General features: G+C 36.7%; 1 long non-coding RNA gene across 2 annotated transcripts in view; it reads right to left on the bottom strand.

The window, feature by feature from the left end:
• LOC132594067 (uncharacterized) overlaps positions 1-20,095 on the bottom strand; it is a 189,522-nt gene that overhangs the window by 82,189 nt on the left and 87,238 nt on the right. The window lies entirely within an intron of this gene.

Raw genomic sequence — 20,095 nt, 5'->3', positions numbered from 1 at the left:
TTTTAATTTTAATTCAATAGCATGACACAATTTTCCATTTTCAGCCCTTATTCTTTTTTCATCACATTTCTACACATTTCTTGTGAACTTTATCTTAGACATTTATGTTTGGGTTGCTATTGTGAATGGTATTTTTTAATATCATTATATCACTGGTATGTAGAAAAACTATAACTTTTTATTTATGTGTTTACTTTGACCAAACTTTATTCTGGATTCACTAAACAGTGTAGTAATTTTTCAGTGTATTCCCTTGGCTTCTCCAGCTACATAATTCTATCACCCATAAATGACAATAACTGTGTCATCTACTTTCAAACAGTCATCTCTCTTATTTTTTATTCTTGTTTTATTCCATTGGCGATAATTTAAAGAACTGTGTTAAATATGGCAGGGATTGTGAGAATTCTCATTTAAATAGAAATGCCTCTAGTTTTTCATTCTAAAATGTGATTCAGCTGTTATTTTGGAAGTGAAAGCATCTTTCTTGATAAAGAAGGTTTAATTTCTATTATACTCATAGATATTAGTTTTGGATTTTGTTTCTTGGGAATGGGTGTCGAATTTTATTATAAATTATTTCAATAGGAGATGTATGTAAATTTTCTCTTTTGCTATATTAATATATTTAAATACTTAATTATCCTTGAATCTCTTAATGGGAAAAAACTTATTTAATCAGACAATACTAGTAATTTGCTCTCCTGACAAATTTTTTCATCATATTTTATTTAATATTTTCATATTATACTCAAAAGTGAGTTACCCTTTTCTGAACTGTCTTTGCCCAGCTATGGTATTAGAGTTACCATAGCTTCTTAAAATAAACTGGGTAGTGTTTTTAGGGGTTACTATGCTCTAAAACTGTTTATGTAAAAAATACACTTCTGATAAAAGCATCTTGTGTTTGCTCGTTGTTGGAAGTAAAGTTTTGATAATTTTTAAACATTTCTATTTTATTCATTTGTGCAAGAGTCCTATAGTCTTGGATATTTTTTTGTAATAAAGATTTGATTACTCTCATCTTATATTCTCCATATTCTCTGTGCTGTACAATATACACTTATAGCTTATTTTATACATAATAGTACCTCTTAATCCCCTAACCCTATATTGCCCCTCCTCCCTTTCCCTCTCCACACTGGTAACCACTAGTTTGTTCTCTATATCTGAGTCTATTTCTTTTTTGTTATATTCAGTAGTTTGTTGTATTTTTTAGGTTTCACATGTAAACGATATCATTGCAGTATTTGTCTTTCTCTGTCTGACTTATTTCACTTAGTATAATGCCCTCCAAGTCCATCCATGTTGTTGCAAATGGTAAATTTTCATTCTTTTTTATGGCCGAGTAATATTCCATATATGCCATGTATATATGTGTGTGTGTGTATATATGTGTATGTGTGTGTGTGTGTGTGTGTGTGTGTGTGTGTATATATATATTTGACCAAAAAGTTCATTTGGGTCTTTCCATAAGATGTTATGGTGTATATATATATAAAACCATATGTTGTGATATATATATCACATCTTCTTTATGCATTCATCTCTTGATGGACATTTAGTTTGCTTCCATATCTTGGCAATTGTAAACAATGCTGCTATGAACATTGGGATGATTGTATCTTTTCAAATAAAATGAACATACTACCGAAGGCAAACTACAGATTCAATGCAATCCCTATCAAAATACCAATGGCATTTTTCACAGAACTAGAACAAATAATTTAAAAATTTGTATGGAAACACAAAAGACCCCAACAGCTAAAATAATCTGGAGAAAGAACAGAGCTGGAGGAATCACACCCCTGACTTCAGACTATACTGCAAAGCTACAGTAATCAAAACAGTATGATACATGTACAAAAACAGACATATAGATCAATGGAACAGAATAGAGAACCCAGAAATTAACCCACATACTAATGGTCAATTAACCTATGACAAAGGAGGCAAGAATATACAATGGAGAAAAGACAGTCTCTTCAGTAAGTGGTGCTGGGAAAACTGGACAGCTACATGTAAAAGAATGAAATTGGAACATTCTCTAACACCATACACAAAAATAAACTCAAAATGGATTAAAGACCTAATGTAGGACTGAAAACCATAGAAATCCTAGAGGAAACCACAGGCAGAACACTCTTTAACACAAATCATAGCAACATTTTTTTGAATCTGGAAATAAAAGCAAAAATAAAAGCATTTATTAGTCATTAAGTACAGTACCTGAGAAATATGAAACTGCCAATTGTACTTAAAATGAAATATGTGGATAAATGAAATGTGTTAATATATGTTAATATTTTTAGGTCTGCTGAATGATACAGAATGTTACATGAGCTCCAGCTAATGCACAAGGATTTTTATATACTCAGCTCATTTATAAACTTGGACCTCATATTCAATTTCATTGGTCTCATTTTGTATTTATGGAAATAGTACCACACCATTTTGATATTTGTTGCTTAATAATAAAAAAGATATGTCAATACATTTAATTCCCTCCCCATTGACCCCCATTTGTCTTTATTCAAAGTTTTGGTTTTATCCTTCCACTTTTATTTTTCCAACTAAACTTTAAATTAATTTGTCAATTTCAAAAAGGAAGTAAGGAGGGGAGAGATGGGGAAGGAAGAAATTATATCAGAGTCTTAACTGGCATTGTTTTAATGGTAAAAGTAGTTTAGCAGAGCAGCCTTCCCTGCTCTCCTTAACTAATGTCGGCATCTCCATCTTTCACGTTCTTCCCCTGGTTTTCTTTGTGGTCTCTATCAATACTTGACATTCCATTATGCACTGGTTGGGTTTTACATGCTATTGTCCATCTCCCCAGCTGAAATATATGCTCCATGAAGGCAGGGACTCTCTCCTGAGCATCACTGTAATTTTAGTGCCAGCCATGAGGTGTGTACTCAACAAATATTTCTTAATCAGGTGCTTGATGCTCATAGTTTTTAGTTGATTATCTTCAGTTTTTCAAGAATATAAATATATCATCTGCAAATAGTGACGTATACACCTTTTCCTTTTCGACTTTTATCTCATGTCATTTTCCTATCTAATTATACTGCCTAACAATTTCATAATTATACTAAATAACAGCAACAATTGAGCACATACTTATCACGTTACTGATTTTAAAGAGCTTTTTTAATATCTCACCTGGTGCTAGCTGTCACTTGAGATAGACATTTGTTAATCGTGTTAAGGAAGAATACTTCTTTACCTATTTTACTGAGAAAATTCAGTAGAAGCATTTAAAATTTTTTTTAATGTTAAGTAATAGTAGTGATAGAATACACCCTTGCCTTGTTACTCATTTTGTTGTAAATGTTTTGATTGTTTTGCCATTAAGCGCAATGTCAGCTATTGTTTTTAACACGTGTATTTATTTTGCCTGTGTTAACAAGAATACTCTTTATTTCATAGATGTTCCTTGAAGGTTGAAAAGAAAGGGGAGTACCTGGGCTTACAACTAATTGAGGTGTTTCTTTACCAAAGTTTTAAATTTATACCACAATTACTTGCCTATTTAGCTTTTCTTTTTCATCAAGGTCAATCTTCATATTGGGTTGGCCAAAAAGTTCGTTTGGGGTTTTCTTGCATCAGTAAGATGTTACAAAAAACCCTGAACGAACTTTTTGGCCAATCCAATATTTCCCTGTAAAATTATCAATTTCATCCATGTTGTCTTCTAGTTTTTAATATCAGAATTTTACACAGTAGTCTCTTCTAAGTCTTTCAAGTCTCTGTGTTTGAGATTCTTTTCCTTTCTCCTTGTTAATATTGTGCTTTAATTTATTTTTTCTTATTTAGGCTTGCTAGAATTTTAGCTATTTTACTATATTTTAATCTAGCTCTTAGTCAATTGTTTTTCTGGTTCCTAATTCATCAAATTTCAGCTTTTATTATTGTTAATGTTGTTTTCTATTTTGCTTGGGTTTAATTTGTTGCTTTTTAATCAACTTTTTGAGTTGAATCCTTAATTAGCTTATTTTCCTTTTTGTTTTCCTGATTTTTAAAAGGTAAACAATATGAATTTTTTTCTCGGTGCAGGACTAAAAGGAAGATATTCTGTAATTGCAGTTTTGATTTTATCTTCAGCCCAAGTGTTTTGTTTTACTTTGCTTCTGAAGACAAGTATCATTGTTTTAAATTCTAAATGGTTAGGTACAGAGGGCATTTTTCTATTGCTATCTGATACTATTTTTTAATTTTTTTTTTTTTTTTTTTTTTGCTGTGGGCCATTTTTTAAAGTCTTTATTTAATTTGTTACAATATTGCTTCTGCATTTTATGTTTTGGTTTTTTGGCCCCCGAGGCCTGTGGGATCTTAGGTCCCTGACCAGGGATTGAACCCGCAGCCCCTGCATTGGAAGGCAAAGTCTTAATCACTGGACCGCCAGGGAAGTCCCTGATACTATTTTTTAAATGGTCAAAGAATGTAACTTGTAGTATATCTACTTTTTAAAGTCTACTGACATTTTGATGGCCAAGTCTGTGTTCAATGTGAAGAGAATGCGTTCACCTGCAGAGGTCAAGGCTTTTGGTGTGGATTTCAAAGTTCAGACTGAACACCTCTTTGGTTTGCTTGGTGGCTCAAGGACTAAGAAATGTGCATTCATTAGGCTCCATCATCACAGTTGTGCTTTTGTTCATTTCTCCCTATTCCTTTGTATAATTTAGTACTTTGTAATTTTGGGCATAACCATCCATGACAGTTACTCATTGTTTTGAATTGTGACTTATATCACTCTGGGACTCTTTACACCCATTTTCTAAACCTTTTATTTATTATGACTTTATTGTTTAGAGGAGTTTTAAGTTTACATCAAAATTGAGGAGAATATACAGAGATTTCCCATATGCCCCCTGCCTCCACACATGCATTATCAACATCCCCCACCAAAGTTGTACATTTGTTACAATTGAAAACCCTACACTGACACATAATAATCACCCAAACCCCATAGCTTACATTATGGTTTATGCTTTATGTTGTACATTCAATGAGTTTGGACAAATGTATAACAACATGTATCCATTATTTTGGTATCACATAGAATATTTTCACTGCCCTAAAAATCATCTGTGCTCCTCCTATTCATCCCTCTCCTCCCCAACCCCTGGCAGTCACTGATCTTCTTCATCTCTCCATAGTTTTCCTTTTCCAGAATGTCACATAGTTGGAATAGTGCAGTATATAGCCTTTTCAGATTGGCTTCTTTCACTTAGCAACATGCATTTAAGTTTCATGTATATCTTTTCATGGCTTGATAGCTCATTTCTTTTTAGCAGTTTCTTAATATTCCATTGTCTGCATGTACAACAGTTTATCCATTCACCTACTGAAGGTCATGTTGGTTGTTTCCAAGGTTTAGCAATTATGAATAAAGCTGTTATAAACATCTATGTTCAGCTTTTTATGTAGACATAAGTCTTTAACTCCCTTGGGTAAATTCCAAGGAGTGCAATTGCTGGATTATATGGTACTATAATAATATGTTTAGTTTTGTAAGAAGCCACAAATTGTCTTCCAAAGTGGCTGTACTTTGCATTCCCAACAGCAGTAAATGAGGATTCCTGTTGCTCCATAGTCTCCTTAGAATTAGGTGTGGTCGGAGTTCCATTTTGGCTCTTCTAATAGATGTGTCCCACTTATTTTTAAAATCTTTATGTAACAGTCTTTTGTATAGTGCTGTCTGTGGCAGGCATCTTACACATATTAAGCCATTAAATCCCCACAACTATCTATGAGGTAGATATTATCCCCATTATACAAATAAGGAACTGAGGCACAGAGATTGAATAACATGTCCTAAGCCACACAGAGAGTAAATCCAGAAGTGCTCTTCAACCCAGATTCCAGAGTCTCTTTTGTTAAATCATTTTTCATTGAGATATAATTCACCCAACATAAAATTTGCCACTTCAAAGTATACAATTCAGTGAGTTTTCGTATATTCACAGCATTGTACAACCATCACCACTATCTAATTCCAGAACATTTCCATTGCTTAAAAAAAAAAACCTGTACCCATCAGCAGTAAGTCCTAACCCCCACTCCCAATGTTCCCCTTATCTGTCTCTATGTATTTGCCTGTCATGGACATTTCATATAAATAGAATCATACAGTATGTATCCAGCTTCTTTCACTTAGCATGCTTTATGGTCCATCCATGCTATAGCATGTATCAGTACTTCATTCTTTTTTATGGTTGAATAATATTTCATTGTATGGATATACCATATTTTATTTTTCCATTATCAGTTGATGGGCATTTGGGTTGTTTCTATCACAGGGCTATTATGAACAATATTTCTACGAACTTTTGTTTTTATGTGAACATATGTTTTCAAATTTCTTGAGTATATACTTTGGAGTAAAATTGCTGGGTCATATGGTAAGTCTATGTTTAACCTTTTGAGGAACTGACAAACTGTTTTCCACAGCAGCTGCAATATTTTATATTCCCACTAGCAATATATGAGACAGAATATGTGTTCTTAAGGGCTGTGCTTTATTACCAATCAGCATTAAACATTAATTTAACACATTCAGATATCATCCTTATTCTCTTCCCCATATTTTTTCATTTCATTATTGTTGGTTTTTTGATTGGTGACCTTTAGAAATTTAAATAATATATTAAAAGTTCTACTTCTGTTTTATCAATGTTTGATGTTGTGTCTTGAGTCCCCACTTTGTAAAGTCAAGACATCATGGTGTAACTCTTCTTTCTACATCTTCTTCCCCCCTCCACCCACACACATACCTCCACAACCTGCCTTCAGTTAGCTACTTTGTAACTTTACATTGTCAAGGAAGGTGATGTTTAGACTTTCATCTCGCAGTCAGTCAAGCCTTCCATACTTTGTCCTTAGGCTGACCTTAAAACCTGAAAAATACTAATCAGTGTTATTGCTATATAACTATTCTGTGCTGGTCATGGAATATGCTAAAATTCCATTTCCTTCTCAGAACATCAATGTCATGACTCTTGGGCCATTCAGAGAAGAATATGCCTAGTAATAAAGTCAAATGGAGTCTTATTAATTTGCATCAATTGTTTAAATAATAGAGCAATTTAGTTCACATCATATACAAGACATTCTTACAAAGTTTCATTGATCTGTATGTCTGGTTTGGTGCCAATACCACACTGTTTTGATTATTGTAGTTTTGTAGTATTGTCTGAAGTCTGGAAGGGTTATGTCTCTGATATCACTTATATGTGGAATCTAAAAAAAAAAAAAACAAATGAATCTATATACAAAACAGAAACAGATCCACAGACATAGAAAACAAACTTATGGCTACCAAAGGGGAAAAATGGGGAGGGGAGGGAAATTACGAGTGTGGGATTAACAGATACAAACTACTATATATAAAATAGAAAAGCAACAAGGATTTAGTGTATAGCATAGGGAAGTATATTCAATAACTTGTAATAACCTATGTTGGAAAATAATCTGAAATAATCCAAAAATATATATATATATTTCTGAATCACTTTGTTGCATACCTGAAACTAACACAATACTGTAAATCAACTATATTTCAATTTAAAAAAAAAATCAAAAATAACTTTTGTGCTTCAAAGGGCACAATTATGAAAATGAAAAAGCAAGGCACAGATGGGAGAAAACATTTGCAAAACAGTATCTGAGAAAGGACTTGTATCCAAAATATATAAAGAAACTATACAATGTGATTAAAAAATAAAAATGAGCAAAAGACTTGATAGCTATTTCACAAAAGAAGATGTACAGGTGGCAAATAAGCATGTGAAAAGATGCTCAGTATTATTCGTCTTTAGGGAAATGGTAACTAAAACTACAGTGAGACACCATTATACACCTATTAGAATAACTTTAAAAAGTACCAAGTGCTGCCAAGAATGTAAAGCAAATGGAATTCTTGTGCATTGCTGATGGAGATACAAAATGGTACAGTCACTTTGGAAAATAGGCTGGCAGTTTCTCTGAAAGTTAAACATACTCTCACTATATGATGCAGCTATTCTGCTCCTAGGTATTTACTCAAGAGAAATAAAACCATTAATTCACACAAAACCTAATACACAAATGTTCAGAGAAGCTCTATTCTTAAAATTCAAAAGCTGGAAACAACCTGAATGGCCCCATCTGGTGAGCAGAGACGCACAGGATGCTACATACAGTGGAATACTATACAGCAATAAAAAGGAAGGCACTGCTCACAGTATTAGATAAACAATATCGATGAGTCTCAAAAACATTATGCTAAAGGAAAGAAGCCACAAAAGACTACATATTGCATGATTCTCTATCCATGAAATTCTAGCAAAGGAAAAGGAGTGGAGGAAAGGGGGGTGGCTGCAAAGGGACAGGAGAGATTTTTTTGGAGTGACAGAAAAGTTCTGAATCATGATCGTGCATATATCAAACTTATCAATTACAAGATAAAATATGGAAACTTGGATTATATGTAAATTTACTTCAGTAAAGCTAATTTTCTAAAAGGTTGCTTAGCTGATAAACTTTCTTAAGCCCTTCAACCAACCTCCACTTTCAAGTGATAGTTCAGCTGAGTATGGAATTTCAGGTCAAATAGTATTTTCTCCTGCAAACATTGAAGGCATTATCTTCTATAATCCAGTGTCGCTTATCCTATGAGGTGACGTTTTCCTCTTTCTTTAAAATTTTATGATAATGATATTAACAAACCCTTGCTGAGAGTTTACAGTGTTCCAAGTCCTGTTCTATGTACAATATTCCCAGTGCCTTGAAATTTCTCAGTGATAAATCTAGTTACAATGTCTTTTTCATTACTGTTCTGAGTACTCAGAGAACCTTTTCAATATAAAGACCACTATCCTTTGGGGGGAAGTTTCTTCTCTTGTTTCCTGTCCTTTTTTTTTTTTTTTTTTTTGTCTCAGCATCTTCTATTCTTCGCTATTAGTACTTCCAGTAATAAGGATTAGACCTCTTGAGGATTGATCCTTTATTTCTTCTATCTCTTATTTTATACTTCCTTCTCTTTCCAGAATTTTTATTGCTTCTTTTATTTTACAATCATGTTTTTAATCTCTAAGATACTTCTTGTTTTCTGAGTGATCCTTTTCCCTAAGCTACTGTTCTTGTTCTTTGAATGTAACATCTTGAATGTTGCTGAATGTGTTTTTAGAGTATTTTATTTTGTCCTGCTTTTTATTTTGGTCTTCCTCTTTTATCAGCTACACACACACACACAGGGATCCTTGGTTGTCTATTCACGTATAAGGATAAGATAGTTGGGTAAGTTTCCTCTGGCGTTGAATTAGCAAGACAAGTTCCTCCTTGCCTCACTGCAGAGTGATTTCTGACTGGGAGTTGAGAAGCAGGAAATGGCAGGGCAATTTGTGTGCCTGGCATTGGATTAGGTGAGGAGGGTGTTGGGGAGAAGACCATAATACTTACCAAAATGAGAATAGTTTAGTTGGTCCCAGACATTATTATTCAAAGAAGACTTAGCATTTCCCGGATCATACATTCCTTTTATTTGTTTGTTGTTGATTGGTATAAAGCCATCCTTCAACCCTCCCCTAGAAATGAATTCCAGCAACCTGAACTCAGCTCAGCATGTAGAAGTGGGGGAGGGCTCATGTTATGAACCAGTTCCCTATGCTGTGCACTGACTTCCAATTACACCCCTGTTTCTAGACCAACTTCCATCTGCTGTCTTCTTACTGACAGTCTATACTGAACCAGGGATCCCTAAGGCCACCTAGCCCCCACCTCCTCTGCAGCCCTCTTGTTTCATCTTCTGGTCTTCACTGTTCTCCAATTATGTCATCCACAAGCCTACTCCTATCCACTCATGATCATTCAGAATGTGTTTTCCTCCTGGTTGAAGACCTTCTCCCTGCTGCCTGCTCCCTTTTATTCTTCTTTCTATAGGAGTTTTTGGTTTGTTTGTTTGTCATTTGTTGGTTTGTACTTCTATCTGTTCATCACCACAGGATCTTAGAAAGCACGAAGTGTAACCAGCTATGTACCTCCTCTTCACCCTTCATCTTTTGCTCATCGCAACCACTCCTGCTAATGGAATCCACTGCCATAGCCCTGTATTAGGTTGCTAGGATGAAACTTTTTTTTTTACCACGCCATGTGGCATGCAGGATCTTAGTTCCTGACCAGGGATTGAACCCATGCCCCCTGCAGTGGAAGTGCAGAGCCCTAACCACTGGATACCAGGGAATTCCCTGGGATGAAACATTCTTAAATGTTCTATGATCATTTTAAAGACACTAAAACCATTTGTGTATTTTTCACAAGTTCTACACATTTATCAAGTAAATCAAGATTAATTGTATAATAGCAAAGATGAATTATATAATAATTTTTTTCTATATCCTTAATTAATACGCTTGACTTGTCAAAGACTGGATGGTTTGTATAAATCTTTCAGTATAATTTTGGTTTTATTGACTATAATAACAACTTTAAAATTGCTTTATATATTTAGATGCTGTTGTTTGGGGCACAAAAGTTCATGACTACTGTAGCTTCACAATAAAGTGAACCTTTTATCAAGGTAAGATGACTATATTCTATTCAATTATTTAATCTTACATTTTACTTTTTCTGGTTCTAATACTGTCAATGCAGCTCTCTTTTGGTTTATATATTATTAACATATCCCTGCTAATACCTTTATTCTTATATGTTCTCTAAAAATTTACCTCTGTGTTTCTCCTAAGTGGAAAAAACTTTAATTTCAATTTATTTTGATCCATGAAGGAGTTCAATCCCATTCATCCACTCAACAAATATTTATTGAGCAACTACCATGTATTATATCTAATATTCAGAAGTGAACAGAACAAGCACGATTCAAGCTACTATAAATTTTTTGCATCTTATTTTCCCTAACTATTTAGTTATACAAACTGTTTGCTTCTTTGTTTACTTTACAAGTCATTACCTTTGAATTAAAAGAAGGGAAATAAGAAAGGTAGAAATGCAGTATTCATTCAATGTATTTTTTAAAAACTACTCTTAGCAAACTAGGAATAGATGTTTTTTAACCTGATGAAGAATACTGATTGAAAAACATGCCTACAAATGGTGATAGGTTGAAAGCTTCTCCTCTAAGATCAGGAACAAGACAAATGTATTCACTCTCACCACACCCATTCAACATAGTACTAGCCAGAGCAATTAAGTAAGAAAAAAATAAAGACATTCAAATCAGAAAGGAAAAGTAAAATTGTTTCTATTTGCAGATGATATGATCTTTTTTTAATTTTAGTTTATTTTTTATTTGTTTATTTTTGGCTGCATTGGGTCTTTGTTGCTGCGTGCGGGCTTCCTCTAGTTGCAGCAAACAGGGGCTACTCTTGTTGCAGAGCACGGGCTTCTCATTGTGGTGGCTTCTCTTGTTGTGAAGCACGGGCTCCAAGCATGTGGGATTCAGTAGTTGTGGCCTGCAGGCTCTAGAGTGCAGGCTCAGTAGTTGTGGCACACGGGCTTAGTTGCTCTGCGGCATGTGGGATCTTCCTGGACCAGGGCTTGAACCCATGTCTCCTGCATTGGCAGGCAGATTCTTAACCACTGCACCACCAGAGAAGCCTGATATGATCTTATATATAGAAAATTCTAGACTCTACCAAAAAAACTGTTAGAACTAGTCAACAAATTCAGTAAAGTTGTAGGATATAAAATCAGCATAAAAATGAGTTGCATTTCTATACACTATCTGAAAAAGAAATAAAGAAAAATACCACTTACAATAGCATCAAAATTTTTAAATATTTAGGAACATATTTAACCAAGGAGGTGAAAGATCTGTACATCAAAAATTACAAGACATTGATGAAAGGAATGGAAGAAACAAATAAATGGAAAGATACCCTGTGTTCATCAATTGTAAGAGTCAATATTGTTAAAATATCTATACTAACCAAGCCATCTATAGATTCAATGCAATTCCTATTGAAATTCAAACAGTATTTTTAAAATTCTAATATTTTTATGGAACCACAGAAGACCCCAAATAGCCAAAGCAATCCTAATAAAGAACAAAGCTAGAGGCATCACAATTCCAACTTTCAAACTTTATAACTGTATTACACAGTTATAGTAACCAAAACAGTATGGTACTGGCAAAAAAAAAAAAAAAAAAAAAAAAAAGACCAATGCAACAGAATCAAGAGGCCAGAAATAAACTCGTGTTTATACAGTCAACTAATATTTGACAAGGGAGCCAACATGATATGATAGGGAAAGATAGTCTCTTCAATAAATGGTACTGGGATAACTGCATATGCATGTGCAAAAGAATGAAATTGGATCCCTATGTTATAACACTCACAAAAATTAACTTGAAATGGATTAAAGAGTTAAATATAAGACCTAAAACTGGAAAGCTAATAGAATAAAACATCAAGGAAAATCTCCTTGAAATTGGTTTTGGCAACAATTTTCTTTGATATGACACCAAAAGCACAAGCAACAAAAACACAAATAAACAAGTGGGACTACATCAAACTGAAAAGCTTCTTCACCACCACAGAAAAAAAAAAATCAACAAAAAGAAAAGGCAACATACAGAATGGGAGAAAATATTTGCAAACCACCTATCTGATAAGTGCTTAATATAAAAAATATATAAGGAACTCATACAACTCCATGACAAAAAAATCCCAAACAATGCAATTAAGAAATGGGCAGAGGACTTGAATATACCTTTTTCAAAAGAAGACATACAAATGGCCAACAGGTACATGAAAATGTGTTCAACATCACTAGTCATGAGGGAAATTTAAATCAAAACCACAAATATATACATACATACATAGAAACATGCCTATAGTAAATATATATTTGATGATTAAAACTGAGTATTTTTCTCCTTGAGATCATAAATAAAACAAGGATGTCCAATTTCACCACTTCTACCCAACATTTTCCTGTAAGTTCTAGCTAGTGCAATAAAGCAAGAAAAATAAATAGAAGACAGCTAGATTATAAAGGAAAAAAATACCATTATTTTCTGATGACGTGATTGTGTAAAAAGAATATCCAAAAGAATCTATAGACAATTAGAATTAATAGAGAACTTAGCAAAGGTGCTGGAGATCAGGAAATAGAAAAAAACCAATTTTATTTCTGTATACCAGCAACAAACAGAGAAAATAAAAATTTAAAAATCATTAACATTTACATTAGTATCAAAGGGCAACAAATATCTAGAAATACATCTAACAGAAAATGTACAAGATTTCTCCACTGAAAACCACACAATGTTATTGAGAGAAGCTAAAGAAGTTCTAAATAAATGGAAGACTTGATTTGTAAAATCACAAATCTTCCCAAATTGTTCTATAAATTTGCTACAATACCAATCAAAATCCAAGTGTGATTCTGAGTGTGTGTAATTTTATAAGATGATTCTTAAATTCTTATGAAAAGTCAAATAGCCAAGGCAATTGGAAAGAAAAGTAAAGCTGAAGGACTCACACGGACAAATTCCTAGAAACATACACTGAACCAAGACTTAATCATAATGAAATAGAAAATTGGACCAGATTGATTACTAGACAGGAGATTGAATTAGTAATCAAAAACCTCCCAACAAAGAAAAGTCTAGGACCAAATGGCTTCACTAGTGAATTCTTCTCAAATTCTTCCAAAAAATATGAGGGAACTCTTCCAAACTCATTTTATGAGGCTAGCATTACCTTGATTAAAAAAAAAAAAAACAGGCAAGGACTCCACAAAAAAGAAAATTACAGGCCGATATCCCTGACAAACGTAGATGCAAAAAAATCCTCAACAAATTATTGGCAAGCCAAATTCAACAACACATTAAAATGATCATGCACCATAATCAAGGGGAATTTATTTCCAGGGATGCAAGGATTGTTCAACATCCACAAATCAGTCAGTTTGAGTATTTTTTAAATGAAGGGCACATGGGTGGTATACTTTCTAAGCTCTTTTTTCATGTTTCAAAATTGACAAGCTTGCCTCAGGAATGAGAGGTTGAGAGAATGTAGAATTGCGTTTTCAATTCAAAATACCTTTCATTATTATAAAGGCAGTACACGTACAGTGTAGAAAATTAGAAAATATAGATAAGTAAAAGAAAACAAAAACCATCATTTTTTCACTGTTAACAGCTTAGACTATGCCTTCGCAGGTCTTTTTCTATACACATACATGGATCTGTATGTTTATCAAAGTAAAATCATCCTGTGCACATTGTTTTATAACATGCTTTTATTCTGTAAATAAGTGTCCACCTTTTCATAGCATTAAATTATAATGTCATCTAGTGCCCAGGCTGCACTCAAATTTCCCTGATTGTCCTTTACAGATGGATTGCCTCAACTAAAGGCAATCCAGGTGGTTATTCCCTTAAATTACTTCTAATCTAGAAGAAGCCCCTTTTCTGAGGGTGGGTGGTTGAATGGATTGGGACAAATGCCATATCTTCTGGATTTGTTTGCTCACCTTCTTAGGTATCTTTATTAAGGCACTGTCTTTCTCCAAATCCCTGTAAGCATATCTGTTGAGCTCCTGTCATTTGGTGTTACAGAAGAAAATTCAGATAGCAATTTGATTCCCCATCTGCCTTCCTACTGCTTTCTAACTTATTTTGTCTAACCTTGAAGTTTAAAAAATGTCATGAGGTGCTATCTCCATGGGACCCTATTCAGTTAATTATGACCAGTATTCAGTGAACGCTTTCATCTAAAAGGTAAAGTTTTTATTGAGCTCAAAGATTCTTTCTTTCTTTCTTTCTTCCTTTCTTTTTCTTTCTTTCTTTCTTCCTCCCTTCCTTCCTCCCTTCCTTCCTTCCTTCCTTCCTTCCTTCCTTCCTTTCTTTCTTTCTTTCTTTCTTTCTTTCTTTCTTTCTTTCTTTCTTTCTTTCTTTCTTTCTTTCTTTCTTTCTTTCTTTCTTTCTTTCTTTCTTTCTTTCATCTTGTATGTGTGTGTATCTCTATGCCATTTCCTTCTGGAATTGTTAGCATATGTAATTTGACTCTCCTGGACTTAACCCCTGAATTTATCTCTTTATTGGTCCTCTCAATCATGTTCAGCTCTTTATTCCTTTCATAGGAAACTGTCTTCTCACTCTTGGATTTGGGAATAAAGATGAGGATGGGATTCTCAGTCTTAGCACACTACCAGAAGCACAGGTATTATCAACCCCACCCAGCATGCACTGAGCTCTTCCCCTCGGCCAGGTCCTGTTTTACATGCTCTACAAGGATCACCTCAACGGATCTTCACTCAAGCCTATCAGGATGGGATCATGATTAACTCCATTTCACAGATGATGAAACTGAGATACCAAGTAGATTAGCAACTTGCCCAACCACATGGATAATCAGTAGTCAGACTGGAATCTAATTCCAGTCTCCTTCTCCCGGGCTGTCTGTGCTGTTAGGAACCTGGAAGGACACCAGGCTTCTAGCCTCTCAGTCCCATGGCATCCCCTCCCCTAGTGGGATCCTACTAAATCTCCTTCCAGGTAAGTTGCTCATTTGCATGCAGCCATCTGTGGACAGGTCTTCCCCTTGGTCTGGTGCTTTTTGCTCTATATTTCACAGAAATTTTCTCAAAACGTTGTAATATGACTGGCTGCCTTTTTTAGTTTCCAATATGAACACAGATATTTTCCTATATTTACATTCCTTTGGCTATTTGAAAGGAAACCTCATGCTGAATGCACACTTGGAGGGTTTTTTGGGTTTTATCTTCCCTATCAAAATGTGAGCTCCAGTTATTTCATCTCCTTGACCAAAAGCCTTCTGGGACTACCCCACTCATAGTGAACAACATGAAACCCGTTAACTTAGAAACCAGTCCCTCTACAAACAAGCCCAGCCTGACTTTCCAATCACAGTACTCATCACTCTTGACCCTCTTCATTTTTGGAAGAAGTCAACCTATATCTGCACTCTCCCTGCCCTGGCCTCGCACCTTGGCACCATACTGCTTTCTCCATCCTTTCCCTCATCCTATCCCCGCTCCTTCCTCAGATGCTGCACAGGCATTTTGCCTCTTCACCTGCCCCCCCACACCGTGACCTCCTCTCAGTCAGGGTCCCAGCAGCAAGCAGATGGTACGCTCTGTGAGGATTCTCCAGGGAGCGTTTACCTACAAAGGGGCCCATTACAAGGTGAGAAGTGCCTATAGGAGAACCTCAAGGGATGGTGTAGGAACCAGTGTCTGGACCTAAAGGAAGGAGCGAAGGAGAGGTCCCTGGGGTCTAGAAAGAGAATCCCGCATTGTCTTGAGAAGAGCAGAGACCTTCAGGCAACCACAGAGGGAGGAACCCAGCAGATTAAATACTCTGACCTCAGACTCCCCTCCAGTCTCCTGCCAGGGCTCCCCTCTGTCAGAACCCAACCAGAATCCAAATGACCTGGGACCCCTTGATATAATGCATACACATCTGCCTCCTGGGGCTGAGACCAGAGTAGAGAGGAAGAGTGAATGTGGGTGGGCATGTGGAGAGTCAGCTGCAGACTCTGTGATTTCCATTACTTAGCGTCTCTCCTTACCCACCAGCTCATGGGGGTGGGCACCATCCCTCTGCCTCTCTGTACCCATGTCTAATGGCAGTTCATGTGAAGCCTGGGCTCAGTGAACTCGTGTGAGTGAGGGAGCAGTAGTGACACAACCCATCCAATGGTTTTGTTATCCTAGAAGTGGGAAAGGTTGGCCTGGGTCATCTTCATTCCCCTCTTAGTCACCAATAGCATTGATCAAGGGGTGCCGGTAGGCCACAAACAGATGTTTTTCAGCATGTGCTCCAGTGCTGGGGCTGGTGTCATCTACACTGCATTCTGAGTGGGCTATCTGGCCCAAACTCCAGCATCCTTACCTCGCACCAGCAAACACCAGCAACCAGCAGCTGACTTGCGTTATTCTCTTGTTCATTTGTTGACGCCTGCGTTCATTTATCTGTTAAGCATTCATTAAGCACCTACAGTGGATAGCAAGGGTTTCAAACTTATGTGCCTATAGAGGCCAGGCAGAGAAAGTAAGCAAAAGCAGCAGCCCTGGTTTAAGGAAATAGAGAGCAGTGCCCCTTTAAAGAGGGTGGCTCCACCCTTTCTGCAGAAATGCACCCCCATATTGCTTTATCTTCCTCTCCCTTTCTTTTTATTTTCACAGAGAAGACAGATTTCCAGCTTGATATGAAGTCTTTTTAATTTATTTTTTATTTTATATTGGGGGTATAGTTGATTTACAATGTTGCATTAGTTTCAGGTGTACAGCAAAGTGATTCAGTTATACATATACATATATCCATTCTTTTATTCTGAAGTCTTTTTAAATGCCATCTATCAATTTTGTTTGTTTTCTGATTGTTTCCCTGTAGGCACCAGTTTATACCCTCTGATGTTCAGGGAACCAGAGACCAGATACCATGATACATGGAAGGACCCTACTCCCCACAAGTAACTCTAAGACAATGTGGGGAAAAAAGTGTCTAAAGAGAGGTAGAGAGAACACGTCATGGGAAAAATTCTTCACGCTGCTGGTGTCAAATCTCCCCATGACCAACCCACCCATGCAGCCTTGGCTCAATTGTGTCCCGACTTGGAAACTCGACTTTGGAAACACAACGTGTGAGGCTTTGTGATTTTGATTAGAATGACATCACTATGGGACAGCCACATTCTTTCCCAAGACCAAAAAGTCCCTCTCAACAAAGGGTGAAAGAAAACCATTGTTTACTTATGCTCCATTCTTCTTAATTTCTGATATTCTTTTAGACTACTGCCAAGTGCAAATGAAAAGTTGTTCTGATGTAATAACTATAGACTTTGATCTGAACTCACCAAAGCCATTGTGAAGAATTTCAGAGCAGAACCCCTTGAGTAACGAGTCATCAAATGAATGGGAGCCTTGACTTTTTTTTAAACTTTACCAGGAAGTTGGTCTTAAGAGTGAAAATGAGCTTTTCCCCAGAAGTAAACACTTGTCACAAACACTTAAAATGACATTTTCTCTAACACTTTTTTCCTTATAAGGAGCATGGATTTCACACCTGGGAGCGGATGCATTACTGTCTCTGCCCTTTGATCATGGCCTTGGCTTGACACAGATAATCTTGGGACCAACTCCTTGATCTCACTACTCCGGGTCTGTAATTTCGGTAGGTCTTCCACGTTTCCTGGGGCAACACCTAAAATGCCTGCTGCCCTAAACCCCTTACTGGCCTGGGGTGGTTGTATAACTTGTCACACCCACTGGATCACTTGCAGGTTGAAAGGGCCATCGTTTGACCAGGAAAACAAGCATTAGCCTTGACTGTCCTGGGCCAGTTGTGCTGTAAGGCCGTCCTACCTGAAGAAAAGTGGGAGAGGCTCAATATGATGGAGACCCCTTCACACAGGATCACTATGCAGGAAAAAGGGCGGGGAATGATTAGTCATGGGTGGGCTGGCAGTGGCCTCAGGTACCCCCACTCCAGAGAAAGCAGAATAATTGCAAAGTCATGGAGACCGGGCTTGGCACCCCAATACGTGTGGGAACCCTCATCAGACTGCTGACATCCTTCTCTCCCTATAGTTTCCCTACAGGGTGACCTGAAACCCACTTGTACAGCAATATTTATGGTCTCTGTCTCTCTGTCTCTCTGTCTCTCTCTCACATGTGCTTTTTGACACTAACACGATGAATTATAGACTGTATCTAGTCTTTCCAGAAGTTTCCGTGTCAACTAATGATCTGGGCAAGGAGACGGCTGGGGAATTCTTAACCAGCTAAGAAAATGACAGCTCACCATATGGGCCACGCTCCTGAGGGCCCTGGCTGGGAATGCCTGGCCACATTTGGCATATTGCCTTTTGATTCTCAGTGTCTACAATGTTCAGATATGGATAAAATAGTAATATTATTATTCACGTCATAATAGATGCTAAGAATATTGGCTATCACGCATTAAGCACCGTTCTGGACAAGCATCATACTAGGCATCTATACGTGTAATACTGTCCAAACCTTATGATCCTATAAAGAAGACATATTTACCTCTGTTCTACAGATGAGGGCACTGAGGCTCAGAGAGGTTAACTGTCTTGCACACAGGTGGGCTCAGCGTTGGTGTTGACTTCCCCCAGAATCTGCCAAAAAGTGATAAATCCCAAGCCCTATCTTTGCCTTAAAAAAATTAAGTTTGTGTCTTAAGCAGTCTTGCAAATCACTCTTCCTAATTGTCAAAGTTTATATTGGAGGCTAGTACATAGGATTATGTCATTCCCTCCCCAAACACTGGGGGGCAAGGTGGCAAATGAGTATACCCTAAAGACAATAGCGTTTTTCTTCTGCCATCACATGAGTGGGCCCTTACAAGTGTCCCATTTACTCACCAAGACTTTGCTGGCTACTTTATAAGTGTAAAACTAAGAAATACAGCACAGGAAACAATATTTTGAGCACATTTAAATTGGGATAATAATGAGAATTGGTCCACTGCACGTTTCAGCGTGTTTGCGAGCTGCAAGAGCCCTCCTCAACCCCTCTGCTGACACTGTGTGCCTGAGGGCTAGCCACGTGCTTGGGTCACAACTGCTGAGCCCCCAGAAGGAACGGTTCCCCAGGCACCGGCAGCTGGAAAGAACCAAGTGCCTGTGAGAAGAACCTGGATGAGAATTCTCAGCAAGATTTTCTCTATTTCCTTTCCCTTCCTCTCTGAACCAGGGATTCTACGGGGTGAGTGTTCATGGCCGATGCTCTCTACCCAACGTGCGCCCGCAGCTTAGCAATGGACGCAGTGGCTTGCAAGATCAGTGACGATAAACACAGGGCAGAACTGACTGATCCCCGGCGTGAGTCAACGTGGATGTTTCATCCCTCCATTCTGAGCACAAAGGGTGCTTAAAACTTTAATGAATTGAACCCTGTGAGTAAGGGATGTTAATCATTTTAATTACCCAGCAGCTTGAAATCAGATATAACAGTCCAACAATGTATCTTTAAACGAATACAACCCTGTCCTATAAAAAATCCCTTCCAAACCCATTCTAATAATTTCTATTTATCTTTTCTGACGTTAACTGTTATCCAGCCCAGCCGGCCAACAGACAGCCTCCCCCTCACA

The sequence above is a fragment of the Globicephala melas genome, chromosome 19 (assembly GCF_963455315.2).
Source record: "Globicephala melas chromosome 19, mGloMel1.2, whole genome shotgun sequence".
Taxonomy (NCBI): Eukaryota; Metazoa; Chordata; class Mammalia; order Artiodactyla; family Delphinidae; genus Globicephala; species Globicephala melas.
The sequence above is the reverse complement of the archived record's forward strand: the minus strand, read 5'-3'. Positions and strand labels throughout refer to the sequence as shown.